We start from the raw sequence: 22,027 nt of genomic DNA on the forward strand, positions 1-22,027 counted from the left end.
AACCAAATGATTAATTAAAGCTGCAAAATAATAAGAATGTTGAATGTACATTCATGAAAACATATATATTCCTGGATTTAAAGAACCTTCCACTTTATAGAGAAATACAACCACATTTCAATTACTGTTGCCCCAGCCCCCAGTGTTCGATATAAGGCAATGCAGCCAAAGGCCTTGGCAACATGAAGATAAATACACCCACATTTTACTTTCTACAAAAGAAGATTATTTCTATTACACTAGTGCTTAATAATTAACTTCAACAGTAAAGATTAAAACAGAATGTTGTTAACTCAAGTACAATTTTTGTAAATTAAGTCAATCCGCCTGTCTTTTTTTGAGGCAAATAAATCAATAACATTTTCGGTGAATGTAGGCATGTCATTGATCAATTGTTTTTCAATTGTGAGCATGGCTAGAGCAGTCAGTCTTTCCTCAGTCATGGTGCTCCTTAGAAATGTCTTAACTCGTTTTAAAGTTGAGAAACATCTCTCAGCCTCAGCAGTTGTCACGGGAATAGTCGAAATAATTTGCAACAGTTTGTAGGTCTCAGAGAAAGTACTGTCCAAGTTATTTTCTATTACAAACTGTAGAAGACTGATGGCACCATTCATATTTCGGAAATCTGGTCTTCTGTAAATTACTCCTAGTTCAGTTTTCAGGCGATCTTTCTGTAATGTGTGATAAACCGCTGATGTTTGTTCAAGAAGCTGATTTGGAAAATTTTTCTCGTAATCCGCAAATTTTTCCGCTTGGAGGAGAGAAACAGCCGAGTAGTGAGTTATAAAAGAAAATCTATCTTTTACTTGATTTGTGATAACATCGCATATCTCTTTAGCTGCCACAGTCTGAGCAATGTGAATATTTTCTCTCTTCCTTTTCCTAGATGTTTCCTCTGTTTCTGATATCGTCATGGTCACTGTGTCCATTCTATTCCTTTCGTTTTCCATTGTCTGCTGGAAAGTGTTAATATGTTTTCTAATAAGTGCCGCATCTGTTTGTGTTTTCTGAAGTTGGTTGTATAACACATCTACATGTGGCATAATATTGTGAAAAACTGTAAGCCAAAACACAAATACCGAGTCTTGTAACATACGCCGAATAGCCCCTGCTTGATTTATAGCTATTTCTTTTTTCGATGTTGACTCTATTTTTTCCATGCATTCAATTAACTGTTCCCTGTTTTCAAAAACTGTATTGACGGTTCGACTCTTGAAATTCCACCTGGTGGCTGAACCATGAGGTATCCTTCTTCTAACAGTTTCATCTAGAATAGCTATCCTTTGTGGCGAGTTACTAAAAAAGTTAGTAATGTCACTTAGATTTGAAAAAAATACTCGAACTTGTTGATTTTGACTGCTTGCTTGGCTGACAATTAAATTGAGCTGATGTGCGTAGCAATGCACAAAATGTGCATTCTTGTAGGTACGTTTAATTATAGCCTGAACACCTGCATGCTGACCACTCATCACGCTTGCACCATCGTAACTCTGCGATATCAGTTTCTCTGGGTTGTCTATAACTTTTTCCAAAGTAGCTTGAATACACGTAGCTAAAGATTCGGCATCATGTCCAGCTGGATTAGTGAATTCCCAGAATCTCTCAACCGGTTGTCCGTTACCTATAATGTATCTAAAAACAACAACCAATTGGAAGGCAGATGAAACATCAGTAGTTTCATCTGCTATCACTGCTACAAAACTTGCATTTGAGATTTCCTTCTTTATTTGGTTCTGGCAAACAGTAAGCATACAGTCTAATAAATCGTTTTGAATTTCTTTTGACGTTCCTTTAAAAACAGTGGCACTAGCGAGATGTTCTTTTAGAGATGCATCAAGCTCTGCTGAGAAGTTTATAAGACCTCTGAAAATGCCTGGATTTAATGAATCATCGCGTTCGTCATGTCCTCGAAGTGCAAGCTCAAATGCGCCGCAAAATAAAATACAATTAATTATTTTGGAAAGAACATAGCGATTTTTCGTTACTTGCTCATTATGTTTTTTAATATTCAAACGATATGCACTGTCAAGTTGTTGCCGAATATCAACCCTTCCTAGCAAATTAAACTCTAATGTGGAGTTTAAATGTGATTGGGAGCAATTATGTTTATTGGTTTTTTGACTTAAATGTGATAAATCGGCGACACCATAACTCACCCAGCTTGAATCCCCACTTTGTTTTGCAAACAGGAGACAATAAAAACAAAAGAGCCTGTTAGATAATTCACAACCACAAATCCATGGATATTTATCATATACCTCGGGTTTGAATTCTCTTTTGTAATCTCTAGTTTTACATTTTGTCACCTGGGTAAGGTTAAGCATAGGTGTTGGCCTGAGCATTTTAATTTCCATTTTTCTTTCAATGGGCAACGTTGAAAAATGTAATTGCTTTAGCTCAGACACACTAATTTTACTAAGTGCCATCTTAACTGTTAGTTTACACACAAAGAACAGTCCTTTGCTCTTATCTAATATATAACTTGTAGGTAGGTAGCTCTGCAGCTGTTAGAAAATATACAACTTAATAGTTTAATAGTTTGGCGGTGGTTATGTAATATATAACTTGTAGGTAGGTAGCTCTGCTGCTCTGCAGCTGTTAGAAAATATACAACTCAACTTGAAGTAATAGTTTAATAGTTTGGCGGTTGTTATGTAATATATAACTTGTAGGTAGGTAGCTCTGCTGCTCTGCAGCTGTTAGAAAATATACAACTCAACTTGAAGTAATAGTTTAATAGTTTGGCGGTTGTTATGTAATATATAACTTGTAGGTAGGTAGCTCTGCAGCTGTTAGAAAATATACAACTTAATAGTTTAATAGTTTGGCGGTTATTATGTAATATATAACTTGTAGGTAGGTAGCTCTGCTGCTCTGCAGCTGTTAGAAAATATACAACTCAACTTGAAGTAATAGTTTAATAGTTTGGCGGTTGTTATGTAATATATAACTTGTAGGTAGGTAGCTCTGCTGCTCTGCAGCTGTTAGAAAATATACAACTCAACTTGAAGTAATAGTTTAATAGTTTGGCGGTTGTTATGTAATATATAACTTGTAGGTAGGTAGCTCTGCAGCTGTTAGAAAATATACAACTTAATAGTTTAATAGTTTGGCGGTTATTATGTAATATATAACTTGTAGGTAGGTAGCTCTGCTGCTCTGCAGCTGTTAGAAAATATACAACTCAACTTGAAGTAATAGTTTAATAGTTTGGCGGTTGTTATGTAATATATAACTTGTAGGTAGGCAGTGACGTGCATTCATTAGAGGCAGGGGAGGCAGCGCCTCCCCTGGCCAATGTGGGAATTACATCTATTTTTTCATTAAAAAAAAAAAAAAAAAAAATGTTGTTTTTTTCTTCTTTTTTTTTTTTTTACATATGAAAGGTGACCCCCCTACCCCCCCACCCCTCCACCAAATTATGCTTTTTATTGTTTATTTAATTTAACTTTACTTACTACATTGCATTCATATTGCGCAAGAAGGTATGAGGCCAGCTGTCCTTCCATTGCGCAATATGAATGTAATTATGTTATGGGCTGCTTTAAAGACTGCCACCCAGTGGGGAATAAAAACTAATGCAGCAGTCTCTAATGCAGCCCATAACTGCTCCCACCGGAGGCTAGCCTCGGGAGCCCTGAGCCCTGCCTGCCCGGCCGCTCAGCCAATCAGGCATCAGTATGTCTGAGTCTCTAGGCTGAGTTGCCGGGCGGGAAATTGTTGCGCAGCCGCATTGGTGGTCAGGTTGATGCGGCCGGTGTGGATTTGAGTCAGGCAGCCCGATGCGACGACGACAACGACAACGACAAAGGTAAGTGAAGGAGCTGAATGCTGCCGGAGAGGGCCATTGAAATATCCAAGCTAGCCTTAAAGGATGAACTGCCGTCTGCCTCCCAGTCAGTCACCCACACTTATAGGCTTAAGCTTAAAAAGGTTAAAAAAAAGGACATTTTTGTATGAGTTGGGTTGCATTGCAAACATAAATAGATCTCCCTTACTTTTTGAAATTTGTACACCAGGACCCAACAAACTGTGCCCAGCAATGGCCCCTGTTAATCGTTAGAAATCAATCTGCAACTGATTTAGGACAGTGAGGCTATGAAAAGAAATGTTTAAATTAGCAAAACTATATTCCTAATCCATCTCACCATAAACACTGTAAATAATAACTAACTATATATATAGGCATTAGGCAAAATATATGTTTTAAAGGGGCATTCCAAAAAACAAACAGTTCTAAATCTTCTAGCCTTGAACAGTTCTTCTAGTGCATGCAATGCTTAATAAAACACAAAAATAAAAATTTACTTTCATGATTTATTTTGTCCCCCTTTCAATCTGAAAAATGTCCCCCCCCCCAATATATTTATTATGCAGCACATTTTATTTATATTAAGTTTAGCACACATATCAAAATGTATCATATACCTTTTTTCTAAATAAAATGTGTTCTGCATAAATAAATACATATACAAGTATATATTTATTGAATGCAGGACATTTGAAGTAGTTCCAAAATGTGATCAAATTATACCCTTGTAGACTTCAGAGCATTTGGCATTGAGATGCCAATCAGTGCACAGATCAGGAACCTCTGAACTGTGCACTAATGGGCACCTGAATCATATGCCAAATGCTCTGAAGCCTCCATTCACCCTCTACCTAAAAATAAGATCATAGTTCTGAGGTTGTCAGGTCCAGTCAATCACACTTTGTTTTTTTTTTATCATATTACTAATGAGTGAAATAAGTAAGGAGTTAAATGACTGAACTCTTTCACTAACTTATGAACTTCCAAGGAACATCCTACCTCATATTCTCAATAATGAGAACAGCTGTTTTACTTTTTTTAAATTCAGTAACTGACACAGAGTGCCCAGACACAATGTCACAGACTCTCTCTATCACCATAGTATCTTGGCGTGGACACTCATTGACAGCTACTGGATTTAAAAAAAGTAAAAGAGCTGTTTTCATTAACTTCCTTCACCTTCTGGCTCTCTGTGTGTGTATGAGTGAGTGTGTGTATGCGTGTGTATCAGTGTATATCTATGTGTGTGTGTATGCGTGTGTATCAGTGTATATCTGTGTGTGTGTATGAGTAAGTGTGTGTGGGTATGAGTGTGTGTGCGTATGCGTGTGTGTATCAGTGTATATCTGTGTGTGTATCAATGTATATCTGTGTGTGTGTGTGTGTGTATGCGTGTGTATCAGTGTATATATGTGTGTGTATCAGTGTATATCTCTGTGTGTGTGTATGCGTGTGTATCAGTGTATATATGTGTGTGTATCAGTGTATATCTGTGTGTGTATCAATGTATATCTGTGTGTGTGTGTATGCGTGTATCAGTGTATATCTGTGTGTGTATCAGTGTATATCTGTGTGTGTGTATGAGTAAGTGTGTGTGGGTATGAGTGTGTGTGCGTATGCGTGTGTGTATCAGTGTATATCTGTGTGTGTATCAATGTATATCTGTGTGTGTATGCGTGTGTATCAGTGTATATATGTGTGTGTATCAGAGTATATCTGTGTGTGTGTGTATGCGTGTGTATCAGTGTATATATGTGTGTGTATCAGTGTATATCTGTGTGTGTATCAATGTATATCTTTGTGTGTGTGTATGCGTGTATCAGTGTATATATGTGTGTGTATCAGTGTATATCTGTGTGTGTATCAATGTATATCTGTGTGTGTGTGTATGCGTGTATCAGTGTATATATGTGTGTGTATCAGTGTATATCTGTGTGTGTATGAGTGAGTGTGTGGGTATGAGTGTGTGTGTGTGTTTCAGTGTATATCTGTGTGTATGAGTGAGTGTGTGTGTGTATGAGTATGAGTGTGTGTATCAGAGTATCACTGTATATTTGTGTGTGTGTGTATGTGTCCTGTCTCTGCAATTTTTTATAAACATTGGACTAGTGTAAAATGGAAATTTCCAGCCATGCCTATAAAATAAATTGAATGACTACTACATTCTAGCTGGATCTCTGTTACTCTCTCTCTCTCTGTCACAAACACACTCACTGACACTTTCTCTCTCTCTCTGTCATGCACAGCACACACACCAACTTACTCTCTCTGTCATGCACACACACACACTTACTCTCTCTGTCATGCAAAATTGTCATGTAAATCTGTCATGTAAATTGTGTTATGTATAACACAGGAATTGTGGTATGGTTATTGGAATTGGTTAAGGCATTGGCAGATGATTGTTGGCAAACTTGGCAGTTAGGCAGCAGCACTGCAGCAGCAAAATGTACTCGTCGTGACAAGTTCAGACAGACTTCAGAACGTCTTACTTTTACTATTTTTTAGTAACTGTTTTTGTCAGTGGCAGCTATAGTTATACTGTGGTGTTTTTCACACCAATTTATAAGTTATGAGATTTATTAACCTCGTTTAATGCGGTTATTTTAATAAATGTCATAACTTATAAATTGGTTTGAAAAATACACAGTATAATAGCGGCTAGCACTGACAAAAACAGTTACTAAAAAAAATAGTAAGAGTAAGACGTTCTGAACGTGGGACCGGGTCGGGTGGCTAAGTTGTATATTTTGTAAAATAAGGCTGCAGTCAGTGCAGTGCAGCAGCCATGAGTGCAGTTGAGATCAAAACGTCAAAACATAAACAGTCAGGCCTGTAAAGCGTGGGAATTTTAGCCCCACCTACAAGACACCCACACACTCTCTCTGTGGCTGTGCACAAGTCTCCCTCACCTGCTTCCTTTCCTGGAAATGTTGGGAGGTAAACTATTATGATATGCTTGCTGTGCTGAACAAACCTCCCAAGCTATGCTGTCCTAAGACATTGAAGTAGCTGCTTCTGCTTCTATAAGCTTTTCCTGAAAACTTTAGGGAAATAGTGTTAAATAACCTTCCAATTTACATCTAATATCTGATTATCTGCATTCTTTTGATATCCTTTGTTGAAATCATATCTAAATATGCTCATTAGATACTGCGCATACTTAGATATTATTTTCAACAAAGGATATCAAAAGAATGAAGAAAATCAGATATCCTTTGTTGAAAATCATATCTAAATATGCTCATTAGCTACTGTGCATATTTAGATATGATTTTCAACAAAGGATATCAAAAGAATGAAGAAAATCAGATATCCTTTGTTGGAAATCATATCTAAATATGCTCATTAGCTACTGCACATATTTAGATATGATTTTCAACAAAGGATATCTGATTTTCTTCATTCTTTTGATATCCTTGGTTGAAAATCATATCTAAATATGCTCAGTAGCTACTGCGCATATTTAGATATGATTTTCAACAAAGGATATCAAAAGAATGAAGAAAATCAGATATCCTTTGTTGAAAATCATATCTTAATATGCTCAGTAGCTACTGATTGGTGGCTGCATATACATACCTCATGCAATTGGCTCACCCATGTGCATTGCTATTTCTTCAACAAAGGATATCTAAATAATGAAGGCGTATCCGATTCCTAGCCACTGCCTCACCAGCCTCTGACCTCACCGCACATCACTGTAGGTAGGTAGCTCTGCTGCTCTGCAGCTGTTAGAAAATATACAACTCAACTTGAAGTAATAGTTTAATAGTTTGGCGGTTGTTATGTAATATATAACTTGTAGGTAGGTAGCTCTGCAGCTGTTAGAAAATATACAACTTAATAGTTTAATAGTTTGGCGGTTATTATGTAATATATAACTTGTAGGTAGGTAGCTCTGCTGCTCTGCAGCTGTTAGAAAATATACAACTCAACTTGAAGTAATAGTTTAATAGTTTGGCGGTTGTTATGTAATATATAACTTGTAGGTAGGTAGCTCTGCTGCTCTGCAGCTGTTAGAAAATATACAACTCAACTTGAAGTAATAGTTTAATAGTTTGGCGGTTGTTATGTAATATATAACTTGTAGGTAGGTAGCTCTGCAGCTGTTAGAAAATATACAACTTAATAGTTTAATAGTTTGGCGGTTATTATGTAATATATAACTTGTAGGTAGGTAGCTCTGCTGCTCTGCAGCTGTTAGAAAATATACAACTCAACTTGAAGTAATAGTTTAATAGTTTGGCGGTTGTTATGTAATATATAACTTGTAGGTAGGTAGCTCTGCTGCTCTGCAGCTGTTAGAAAATATACAACTCAACTTGAAGTAATAGTTTAATAGTTTGGCGGTTGTTATGTAATATATAACTTGTAGGTAGGTAGCTTTGCTGCTCTGCAGCTATTAGAAAATATCAACTAGAAGTTGAACTAAATTGTTAAAGAACTCCCTAAAAATCCAGTATACTCCTAAACTTGCTAATCTCAGACTGTGTCTGTTGTTTAAATTACAAGTAGAAAAATAAAAATGTTTTTTTTTTTAAACACTAGTTCAAGTTCAAGACTCAACTCAAGTTACTCTATATAAAAAGAAATCTCAGACTCAGACTGTATCTGTTGTTTAAATTACAAGTAGAAAAATAAAAATGTTTTTTTTTTTAAACACTAGTTCAAGTTCAAGACTCAAGTTACTCTATATAAAAAGCAATCTCAGACTCAGACTGTATCTGTTGTTTAAATTACAAGTAGAAAAATAAAAATGTTTTTTTTTAAACACTAGTTCAAGTTCAAGACTCAAGTTACTCTATATAAAAAGCAATCTCAGACTCAGACTGTATCTGTTGTTTAAATTACAAGTAGAAAAATAAAAATGTTTTTTTTTAAACACTAGTTCAAGTTCAAGACTCAAGTTACTCTATATAAAAAGCAATCTCAGACTCAGACTGTATCTGTTGTTTAAATTACAAGTAGAAAAATAAAAATGTTTTTTTTTAAACACTAGTTCAAGTTCAAGACTCAAGTTACTCTATATAAAAAGCAATCTCAGACTCAGACTGTATCTGTTGTTTAAATTACAAGTAGAAAAATAAAAATGTTTTTTTTTTAACACTAATTCAAGTTCAACTTAGACTCAACTCACTCTATCTAAAAAGCAATCTCAGACTCAGACTGTATCTGTTGTTTAAATTACAAATAGAAAAAAAAGGTTTTTTTTTTTTTAACACTAGTTCAAGACTCAACTCACTCAGTTACTCTATATAAAAAACTGCAGGCCTGCAGCAAAAATCATTAAAATATCTGCCCACAAAGTTACTAAACTAATAATATATTACTAGTATAAATTAAGTTAACTAAAGTATCTTCAAGTTCTATATAGATATAGATAACTAGAAAATCTGAATACTACTAGTAGTGACTGTGAATCTACAGTTCTAAACTAATTTGCTGCTAAGCTAAGCCTAATGTAATTAATAATAATTATAATGGCTATTGGCTAACTATCTAACTGTCTATTAGCCTGCTCCTGGGCCCTGGCTATTTCTTTGCACACTACTTGACTGCAGCTCAGCAGACACTGAGTCAGCACACAGCAGCAAATATTGACTGTCTGTCACTGTTCAATCAACTTGTTGATGCTTGATGGCTGCCAGCAGGCAGCAAAAAATATATAGTTTTGTTGTAAACAATTTTTGCACAGAGCTATGCAAAAACACTCCTCTCAGCTCAACGGCTATCTCCACAAAGATTTTCGCGCCGTTGAGCTGGGAGGAGCCTCGTGGGGGCCATCACGTGAGCCATGGAGCCTATCACAGAGTCTGAGGAGTCCGGATCAAGAGGCTGGGGGAGGAGACAGAGCACAGGCTGAACGACCGCACAGTTCAGCCTGTGCGATTATGCCTCTATAGGCATGAGGCTGGGGAGGAGCTCTACGCCTGCACAGTGAATACATTGCGATCACTGTGCAGGCATATAGAGCTCCTTACCGCACGTGCGAGTGGGGGGTGGAGACTGGAGCCTGCCCTGGACTGTCAATCAGCCTCTCTCAGCTCAGCCTCAGGCAGCAGCAGCAGGCAGTGCGCCGTGGTGGTGTGTGGTGTGACGTCAGCACACTGAGTAGTCCACCCGGTCCTAGCTCCTGCCTCCTGCCTGAGCCTGATAATAAATATACAGTGTCTGTTAATGAACACTCAGTGGCGAGTCAGTGATGAGAATGATAATAGATTAAATAGCAGGGTATATAAGCTAAGCAGCAGTGCCAGTAAAGCATTATTTAATACATATAATATTAAATAATATAAATAAAAAATAAAATTAAAATTTTTCATAATTTTTTTTTCTCATTTTTTTTTTTTTAAATGCTCATTTTTTTTCCCCCTCCTCTGCCCCCTGGGGGTTCACGTGCGACAGTGCACATATGGAGGAGCCTCCACTGGACTACAGTATATGAAAGTACATTGCTCAATGCAATACTCTTGTTATTTTGATATATTTATATGTTTTTATAAAATACGTGAATTATAGGTAAAAACTGTGTATGTTTACACTAATATAAATGTAAAGTGGACAATAAAGTTATAGGTTCATCAAAGTGCATTGTGGAATATGTGTGTAATGAATAAAGAAAAGAGAGGAACAATAAAGTCCTGGTACTTATAAGTTGATAATAAATTATCAACAGAGTAAAGATATTCAAAATAAGCAACCATTGGAATCAGAATCTTCTCTATAAGGTTAAAAATAAGTAATTAAAAAAAGATTAAAAGTTTTTGTTTAGCAAGGTAACTACTCTAGAAAAAAAACTATTCCGTAACCTGGCTGACTTGTCATTCAAACTCCTATATCGCCTCCCAGATGGTAAAAGGGCAAAAAAACTATTACCAGCATGGTAAGGATCGTGGATAATACAGTGAGCCTTTTGGAGACTTAGTCTGCGCTGAAGATCCTTGATAATAGGTAGCTGGGCACCGATCATATACTGGGCAGTTTTTACCACCCGTTGCAAAGCTCTACTATCAGAGTTAGTACTGTTTCCGTACCACACTGTAATGCAATTAGTGAGAATACTCTCAATGGTACAGCAATAAAAATTTACCAGGATCTGAGGCGACAGATTAACTTTTTTCAGTGACCTTAAAAAGTAAAGACGTGGTTGCGCCTTCGTCACTATAATCGAAGCATTCAATGTCCAAGACAGATCTTCAGAAATGTGAGTTCCCAAAAATGTAAAACTTGTCACACATTCAACCATAGATCTATTTATATAGATAGGCATATGTGTACAACGTTTGGACTTTCTGTAGTCAATAATAATCTCTTTGGTCTTTTTGGTATTGAGTTCCAGATTATTTTCAGCACACCATGTCACCAGGTGCTTTACCTCCTCCCTATAGGCTGACTCATCGTTATTACTGATCTGGCCTACTACAGTAGTGTTATCTTCAAACTTTATAATGTTATTAGACACATGCCTAGGCAGGCAGTCATAGGTAAAGAGGGAATATAACAATGGACTCAGTACACAACCTTGTGTAACACTAGTGTTAAGGGCCAAGGTGGCAGAGCTATAATTGCCTATTCTGACTGACTGAGGTCTATTTGTCAGGAAATCCAAGATCCAATTACAGAGCATGGTGTTAATGCTCAGGTCATGAAATTTAGCAGCCAACTTAGCAGGCATAACAGTGTTGAATGCTGAGATAAAGTCAATAAATAGCATTCTTACATAGGTGTTACTATGATCCAAATGGGTTAGGGCAAAATCTAGTGCTGTAGAGATGGTATCTTCCGTTGACCTATTCTGATGATAGGCATATTGATTAGGATCTAATGTAGGCGGTAAGCAAGTTTTAAGATGGGCCATGACCAGCCTTGTAAAACATGTCATGATGGTCGAGGTAAGTGCAATAGGGCGAAAGTCATTTAGACTCACTGCTGCAGATTGTTTTGGCACAGGAATGATGGTTGTTACCATAAAGTATACAGGGACGACTGTTTGGGCCAAGGACAAGTTAAAAATATCAGTATATACTGCAGCCAGTGCTCCAGCACAGGTTCTCAGCACATGGCCAGGGATGTCATCTGGACCAGCAGCTTTACATGCATCTAGCCTAAAATGTGCATGGTACACCTCAGTGACAGAGAAACTTAAAGGCTGTTCTTCTGGAAGAGATGTAGCTTTAGTAATTAATTCTTTATTTTCACAGTCAAAGTGGGCATAAAAATTGTTTAATTCATCCAGAAAGGAGGCATCATTAATTAAAGGGGCTTCATTTATGGGTTTATAGTCTGTAATAGCCTGACTACCCCGCCACATGTGTCTGGGATCAGAGTTGTTATAAAAATGCTCTTCAATACGTAATTTCAGATCATATTTAGCTCTCTTTATTCCTTTTTTTAAGTTAGATCTAGTTAAACTATAATCCTCAGCTTCACCAGATCTAAAAGCAGCACCTTGTGCTTCCAATAGGAGGCAAATCTCTTTATTCAGCCAAGGTTTTTGATTGGGAAAGGTTCTTATCCTCTTAAAGGTGGTTAAATTATTAACACAGGAATTAATATAGTCCAGAACAGAAGATGCATACAGTTCAATATCAATATAGGAATCCCTCTTACCTCTTGTGGCAAATGAGCTCCAGTCAGTGAGTTGAAACTAAGTTTGAAGTTTAGAAGTCGCATCTTCAGGCCACGCTTTAACTATTCTCACTGATGGTTTTTCACGCTTAATGAGGGGAGAATACCTGGGGTACAAAAACAATTCAGAATGATCAGATTTACCCAGATGAGGAAGAGGTGAAGCTTTGTAGGCATCGGCAATATTTGTATAGACATTTGTATAGTGGCACAGGTTACATTTTGATGGAATTTAGGAAAAACAGTTTTAAAATTAGAGTGTATATATATATATATATGTGTGTGTGTGTGTGTGTACATATTATATATATATATATATATATATATATATATAATGTGTGTGTACATATTATATATATATATATATATATATATATATATATATATATATATATATGTGTGTGTGTGTGTACATATATTTTTATATGTATATATAGAGATATATACACATAAATATAATTTTCTGTTGAGTCGATTAAAAGCACATGCCCCTTTTTTTACTGGGATACACCTTACCCCAATATTTCTCCCCCCCTCCCCCAGAATTAAATTATATAAGTTCATAATACAAAAAAAGAAAAAAAGATTGTTGTTATATTGGCCCCTACAATCTATTTTCATCCATGACCTTCTTTCACAGTGTGAAAATGATTATCCATAATGTGACCCAGGAAAGAAACTCAAAACGTGTCACAGTGTGCTTTAACTGGGCAATTGGAGAGCTAATAAAATGGTACATGGAGAACTTACAAGGAAATACTTTGTGATTATAGCTCAGATGAGAAAGGAAGAGAGGTGATACAGCTGCATTGTCTTTTAAGCAGCACCAACCCTTTATATTGTATCTGTCTAGCCACAGCTGCTGCGGCCCACCGGGAAATCTTCTGGTAGATCAATCCGACCTTGTCTGTGTGCTTTATTATATTTCATTTCTGGGGCTGTTTATGGGCATTAGTAACCAATTAGTAACCCCAAATTTGAATTGAGAATAACAAAAAACAGATAAAAAAGTATAATAGACAGCTGGACACTTACTGAAAAGTTTATAAGACAGCCAGCAATGATATTTCTCTGGAGTCTGTCATATACACTTACATTAAAAGCTTAAATACATTATACAATTTAAGGAGACCATACCTTAAATTATAATGTAACTGGAAAAGTCCCATAAAATGTCATCACAGTTGCATATTAAAGCAAATAGAATTGGATTATACATTTATTAGAAATGTTATACTTACCAAGCAGGAAAAAGAGATAGGAGTGCCTAAAGAGATAACTAATCCAGCTGTTAAACCCCTCAAGTTAAACTAGATAAGATACACAAAACATAAATGAGACAGAGCTAAATAAAAGCTTGGATTAAATGTATGAAGGACACAATATATATATATAAAAAAAAATAATGATTATTTAATCAATCAAATTAAAAAATGTAACACAGTAAAACCAATAAAAAATATATTCTGGGATGTCTCCCAGTATCTATGTGAAACCTAATTATAAAATAACATACTCTGGCTGATTATAATCTGCAGCACAGTATATAAATTTAGGATATATGCCTTAATCTAAGTTGTGGAATGATAGAGCCTATAACGGACTGAGATGGAAGTTAGAGCCAAAAGTCAGTAGGTATACCTTTAGTTGCATACCCTCGTACTGGTAAGGTTGCCGTATGTAGGTATTTTTTGTTCCCTCGGCGGTCCACCCACATACAGAGGGATATCTACACCTAGAAAAGGAGAGGTGTTTACCTTGGTGTCCCAATTTAGGTGATTAGTAGAGACCTCTTTGGTATCAAATGTCCGACACACACATCCAGCGTATCGCATCCTGCAGGTGTCGAGAGTAGCGGGGGTCATGTGACGTGGGTGACTCACTTCCGTGTCATCAGTGGGCAAAGTTTGGATCCTCCGGTATTATGACAGCTCCTGTGTCTCTGTAATAGTGATGGCTAGTAGTGATTTAATCCGAAAAATCCTAATGAGGATTCTGGTGGTAGTATATGTTTAAGTATATCCTTAGGTATGATACCTCTGTTCGGTCCACCAAACTCTACAGGGTAACAAAAGCGGTAATGGAAACAAAATTTGGGAAACAAAATCTGTCAATATTAACCCAAATAATCAGCCTGGTTAGACAACCAATATGCTTGGAGTGTTAACAGTCCTAGTCAACGCGTTTCCCCCGTGTTGGGCTTTATCAAGAAACGATAAAGCCCAACATGGGCAAAACGCCTTGACTCCTACACCTCCTTTTCTAGGTGTAGATATCCCTCTAATAATAAAAAATACCTACATACGTCAACCCTACCAGTACGAGGGTACACAACTAAACGTATACCTACTGACTTTTGTCTCTAACTTCCATCTCAGAGCATTTATAGGCTCCATCATTCCACGACTTAGATTAAGGCATATATCCTAAATTTATATACTGTACTGCAGATTATATTCAGCGGGAGTTTGCTATTTTATAATTATGTTACACATAGATATTTGTAGTGGGAGACGTCCCAGAATATATTTTTATTGGTTCTACTGTTTTACATTTTTTAATTTGATTGATTAAAAATTCTTTATATATTTTTATATATTGTGTCCTTCATACCTTTAATCCTAGTTTTTTCTTTAGCGCTGTCTTATTTCTGTTTTGTGTACACTTCGCAAGCTACCATCTCTCTGGCACTTCATTATTATCAAAAGAAGCATAAATCCCAGATTGGCGCAGAATGTAGTAGTCGTGACAAGAATCACTTATTATACAAAGCTAGGCATCACATACCATCTGGACATTCAGGGAGTGAAAATGCTTTCTATTGCAGAACATTTCTTCTCTTTCTTTGGGTGGTCTCAAAACATTGTGTGCAGTCTATCGCACCTAATACATTTGGAATGCCAGCAATACAAAATAAATTGTTTTACGGCCAACAATTTCAACATACCAGGGAATAGATCTAAATGTAACTGGCTCCAATTAGTTCTTTATCTGGCCAAACAACATCAGAAGTGATAGTGTTGAAAGCCACGACCTTTGCACTCACGGTCTGTTAAAACTTTAAAACCACAACAGGGCAAAAACAATTTTGTCACCCTTATGCGTCATCTATGACGGATCATTTCTTCCCTTTACTCCAAAGCAAGCCATTGTATACGGCACCTTCTAATCACAATTGTAAAATAAATAGTTTCCCTGTTAAAAATACATTCATCTGGGGCGTGTCCGGGCAGCGACCGAGTATGGCCGCAATAACAGAGGCTCTAGGAAATTATGAGGCTATCCACCGCATATCCATCTACTCTTAAGAAAAAGAGAGTCTAAAAATGCCATAGACTACTAATCGTGACAGATATAATATTGCTGAATGAGTGACCCTAGAGACCTGTTCCAGACCATCAGGACCTTGTGCAGTGGCCTAGTATTGAGATCCTGATACCCCCCTCCCGGGACGCCGGACGCAGCAGTTGTTTTGGAACTGCTATATTTGACAATAATAGAGGAAATCTACAATGCTTTAAAAATATCTTTTTGCAGATTTGGAGAGCGGCTTGTGCCATCGGCTGGATACCCTTATTCTAATGGTAGAGGAAGAAAGAGACCTCATGAGGCCGAATAGAGTGAGGCCTATAGTACTGCATGAAACATCACCAGAGAGGCTATGTGAGCAGAGGTGGCAGGCAGTGGGGCACCAGCGGACTCCTACGGATCACACAGTAGAGCGGAGGGATATTCAGACTTCCCCTGTTCCTGAGTTGCTGGAGACGTCCTCAACGATCTTGGCAGGGGAATTCGACAAGGAGAGTCTAGGGAAGCAGAGTGACAGGCCTCTTGTGATGCAGCAGCTAGACGCTGCAACAGAAAAGTTAACCTGCCTTGGGAGTTTAGTGCGCAATGGATTGCAGTGAAGTTGAATTTTTCTGATGCAGAGGGGAGTGCGGTCGGCACCCCTGAGTGGTATCCAGATCCATTACAGAAACGGGAAAAGGTGGGCACGAGTGCCCAAAAGATGCAACTCCAAAGTAAGCTGTTAAAGACCCCAGATTGGGAACATTGGGTAACGATCTTCAAACCCCCGGGGCAGCAAGACCAGTATGTGGCTGGGGGCCCAAGAGATTCGGCTTATGTTCTTAGAATGGGTATTGGGTGAAATGACTGTGTTATAACCCTTTGTCTTCTTGGGGTCTCTCTGTGCCCATGCTTATGATGACTCCGGTCTGAAAAGTTGATTATGGAATATACAACCCTCCTATAGTCCCCTATATCTACATATTTTTTCTTTTTCTTTCTTTTTGCTGGTACATATCTCCCACGTGGACTCATCAGCTATATTTACCTATGGACCTATAAAATACTGGACATAATTTGTTTTTTACGGCTGGCATGCCAATCTGATTTTCCTTGTTAAGCTTCTAGATGCTATTTAATTGTCACTGCTGTTGATTAGTTTTAATTGTGTATCCATGCTGATCTGTGAAATCTCTGACCTTAGTTTCGGACAAGATTTCCTCCTGATAGTAGTTTATTTTAATTTATTTTTAACAGTCAGATCTGAACAAATACTATACAGTTTGATACATTTTTCTAAGCCTCAAAATATGTATAATAGCATGTATTTATTTGCCTTTTAAAAATTGGCTATTTGTCATTATAGTATGCATAAAAGCCTATATGTAATTGCCCCTTACAAGCCTCAGTAGGGTGCTATTTATCACTAAAATATGGATGGCTCATATATAGGAGTGTTTCCTTATAATAGTGGCTAGTGCAACTTATACACTTCCTACCTTTGTTAAAATATCTGGGTCTTCTTATTTTTGGAAGATAAGCATGCTTAGAAAGGTTGATATAAGACTCTAATAGAAAATACACAACTTATATGGTTTACTAGAGAACTAAAAGCTGTTTGTGTGGGTCTCAATGTAGAGATGCATATATAAAAATGTTTTACTATCCTTAGAAGCCCAGAAAGGGCCGGTATAAGATAAAGAATCATATTCATGAATGTTATTTGTAGGATGGTATTTAGAAAAAAAGGTTAAAGTAGTATTATTTCTTTCTTTGGAGGCCTAATAGTTGCCAGGGTTGCTTTTAGATGTGTTAATATAATACCCCAATAGAGAGCAAATATATACTTCTTATAACCCCATATAATGTCCACCCTATATAACCTCAATAGAGGTGGACTATGAGGAGCCATGTTATTCTATTTGGACTAAGTTCCTTAAATTATGGGTTATTTAAAAGTTAGAAGGGGTCCCTAGAATCTATATTGGGTCCAAAAGTGGCCCTTCCCAGTTAGTTTTCCCCTTACTATAGATATACACCCACTCCCTTTTAATTGTATCTGTAAGTGTATTATAGAGGTCCAGGAGAATATAGAAATGCACGAGTGTGTGGGGTCCCAGAGGGGCCCAGCTGATAAATACACCAACATTTACCCAATATGTATTTTCAAAGTCTGGGGGCCAAGAGTGGCCACTAATTTCCAGCTAGGGTATGTTTTATATTTATTTTACAACACTTATTCTGACCATAATCACCTGTTTGTTATTACGATGGGTATTTGAAGAAAGTTTCTAAGCCTCCCAACACTGTGAGGGAAGATTAAGAACCAGGTGGCTAACAGTATTTCTTCTGGGTTAAGAATCACACAAAGACCTACTTCCCTCCTTTCAGAGTCCTTTTACAAAAGCTAGGTCTTATGATTACGACTTGTTAAGTTATTTCTTGTCCATGTTAAAATGTCTATATATATAAAAAGAGGTGCCGCTCATGGCCTATTGTACTTTCTATTGTTTAGGACCTCATATTGCTTATGGTCTTTAAGACATGCCTATGTATTAGACACATGAGACTTGATGTATGTATATAGGCGTGTTGCCATGACAGTATAACAGTATAAGATGTTGTTTATGTCATTGCTACCTCAATAAAAATTATTTAAAAAAAATACATTCATCACATTTGCTATGAATTGCAGACATAAGAATACATATCCATTAAACACTAGATTTTATTCTACTGTTTTGCATTGCATTTGAGACATGAGTGGAATACAAATTTATAACACATTAGCTTTCATTCTATTGTTCTGTAGGGAGTTTGCAACATAGATGGTGGCGAATACACATATCCGGGCAGATTGTTTGACGTGATTTTGAGACTTGACAGTGCCAAAGTTGATCGGATTTGGCTTAATACGGGCTGAAAATATGTAAAAATCAATTCAATGCAAATTCAAATCCAGGAGCAGTTAAAAAAAACCTTGTTTTGGATAGGGTATACACTTTGTTAAATCTTGAAACTAAATTATATGCATAATTTGACTCGCAGACACAGGCAGATTGATGGATGAAGCTTTGATAAATATACACCAATAAGTGAGAAACATAGCGCTCTAGTGAGTAGTTATCTATGGTAAACAATCCCAATAGTGAGGTAGGTTAAAAGCGGAGCACAATCAATAGTGCAGGGTGCATTATCTTGCACACAGGCTTGAGCTAAAAATAACACTCAAATTATTACCTTAATGTAGATTAAATTTTTTAGCTCACCCTTTAAATGGATAGTGCAGGGCTATTACCCTTGTGCTATAAAATTCAGCACTGTATAAAACCTAAAGTAAAAAAACAAACAACATAATTTAAATTCTTTTCTTTCCTGGCATGGAAAGTGCACAAATCCATTCAATTACTAGTGGGAATTCAACTCCTGGCCACCAGGTGGAGGCAAAGAACACCCCAGCAAAGCTTCAAGTATCCTCCCATTAACCAAAATCCCTAGTCATTCAGCCGAGGAATTATGGAAACAGAAGACACAAAGGGTATAGAGGTGCCTGAGGTTTAGAAAAATGACAAAAAGCTGTCTTAAAAATAAAGGTGGGTTGTGGACTCTCCATGCCAGGAAAGAAAATAATATCAGGTAAGCATAATTTATGTTTTCTTTGCAATTGCATGGAGAGTCCACGAATCCATTCAATTACTAGTGGGAACCAATACCAAAGCTAGAGTCCACAGAATGGAAGTGAGGGATACACAAGACAGGCAAACCTAAACAGAAGACACCACTGCTTGAAGAACTTTCCTCCCAAAAGAAGCCTCAGCTAAAGCAAAAACATAAAATTTGTAAAATTTGGGAAAAGTATGATGACCAAGTGGCTGCCTTGCAAATCTGTTCCATAGAAGCATCATTTTTAAAGGCCCAAGAGGAAGTGACAGCCCTAGTGGTTGTAAGTCGTAATTTTTCTGGAGGCTGATGTTCAGCTGTCTCATAACCCAAAAGAATAAGACTTCTCAACCAGAAGGAGAGTATAAGAAGTGGCCTTCTGACCCCTACGTTTACCAGAAAAGACAACAAAAAGAGCAGAAGTATTTTGTAGCCTGTAAATAGAACTTTAAAGCAGGCACAACATCCAGATTGTGCAGCAACCACTCCTTCTTAGAGGAAGGATTATGACAAAATGAAGGAACAACAATTTCTTGGTTAACCCCTTAGTGACCACAGCATTTTTTAATTTTCTTACCGTTAAGGACCAGGGCTATTTTTACATTTCTTCAGTGTTTGTGTTTAGCTGTAATTTTCCTCTTACTCATTTACTGTACCCACACATATTATATACAGTTTTTCTCGCCACTAAATGTCACAGGAGCGAGCTGCACTTAGTCTTATGGCGCGGTCGGGCCGGGCTGTGACTATGCGCTGAGTAAATATAACAGACCCGCTCAGCATAGAGCAGAGAGCGGGTCTGTGAAACAGCGTTTTGTTTTTTTAAATTAATAGGGGAAATTAGGTTTTATAAATGTTTGGCTAATATAATGTTATATAATTCTGCACTATGTGCAGAATTATATAACATTATTTTTAAAGTTTACTGACACTTTAAGAAACCTCGAAGTGAGACCCACGTACTGAAAATTACAAAAACCACAGGTAATAAGATATATGACATAAGTTGAATTACATTTTAATCTATTTCTAATGTCATATATTTTACCTGTATTTGTAGATGTAAAAGTATCTCCTACAGTGGCATAGCTACAACTCTTGCAAGGTCTGCATCCACATTTGTAAAAACCTATTTTATTAGAGAGCCAGTTAGTTTTAGTCCCTCTTTTATTTACATTTGTTGCAAAATGTTTAGCTATCCTATCTCCAATTGTTTCAGCTCTGCTAGATACAAACTTGCAGCTTGTAGATACATTCTTAAGCTCATTATCCTTTTCTAGTATTAGAAATCCTTTTTTTGATAATTTCACAGATACTCTTGTATTGTCTGCTATACGTAGTTATAAAGCTGATGTCGCCATAGCTTTTCTTTTCTTTTATCAATAAGAAGATTCTTTCTACCATATTCAGATACCTGACTTGAAATGCTCTGCAATAAAGATGAATCATAGCCTCTCTCTACTAAGCGTGATGTTTATTCATTAGCATGTTACCAATAGGATCTTAGGTCAGTACAATTTCGTCTTAATCTAATATACTGGCCTTTTGGTATGCCCTTTTTCAGATGATGGGGATGTGAGGAGTCTGCTCTTAAAATGGTGTTACCACTAATTTCTTTCCTATATACTTCTGTAATTATGTTGTCTTGGTCATGAGTCAGTAATACATCTAGGTATGGCATACTTATTTCTGAAGTACTATAAGTGAATCTTAAATTACCCATATTATTATTCAGATGATCCATAAAGATTTCTAGATTTGCAACTGGCCCCTCTCATAATAGAAGAATATCATCTATGAATCTCGTGTAAAACTTGATATTACTAGCATATAAATTTTCTTCACTAAAGATGAATATTCTTTCAAAATCTCCTAAATACAGGTTTGCATACGATGGAGCTGTATAAATGGAGTTGTATAAAAAATTCACTGTTGAAAATGAAATAATTATGTTCCAGTAAAAAACAAATAACCTCTAGTATATACTCAATGAACTCTGGATCATAATCAGAAGGAATGCAAGAATAGAGCGAGACAGCATCAATAGTTACAAAAATCAATTCTCTATTCCAACTGACCTTTTGTAATAATCTAAGGAGATGTTTAGTGTCTTTTAGAAAACCAGGTAAGGATTGTACTACCGGTTGCAATTGTGCATCAACCCATTGACCAAGCCTTTCCCCCAGGGAACCAATAGCTGAAATAATTGGTCTCCCTGGGGGATTGACCAGTGATTTATGCACTTTTGGTAAAAATTTAAATAAGGGTACTCTAGGATGTTCCACAAATACATATTCACTTATCTTATTAGACAGAATTGATTTGTCAACACCTGCATCTATAAGATATCTTAATTAATTTTGAAACTTAAAGGTTGGATTAAATGTAAGTTTTTTGTAAGTAATAGAATCATTTAACTGTCTATAAGCTTCATTTAAATATTGTTCTTTACTCAAAACTACTATAGACCCTCCTTTATCAGAATTAAGAATCACTATGTCTGAGTTGTTCTCCAATTTCTTCAAGGCAAAATGCTCTTTGCTATTTAAATTATTATAATCTATACTAGTCCTAAAGCCCGTGTACACGGGCCAATTTTTTTATGTACCGCGGTTCCATCCCTCTCCCCCTCTCTCT

This window comes from Bombina bombina, chromosome 2 (assembly GCF_027579735.1).
Source record: "Bombina bombina isolate aBomBom1 chromosome 2, aBomBom1.pri, whole genome shotgun sequence".
NCBI lineage: Eukaryota > Metazoa > Chordata > Amphibia > Anura > Bombinatoridae > Bombina > Bombina bombina.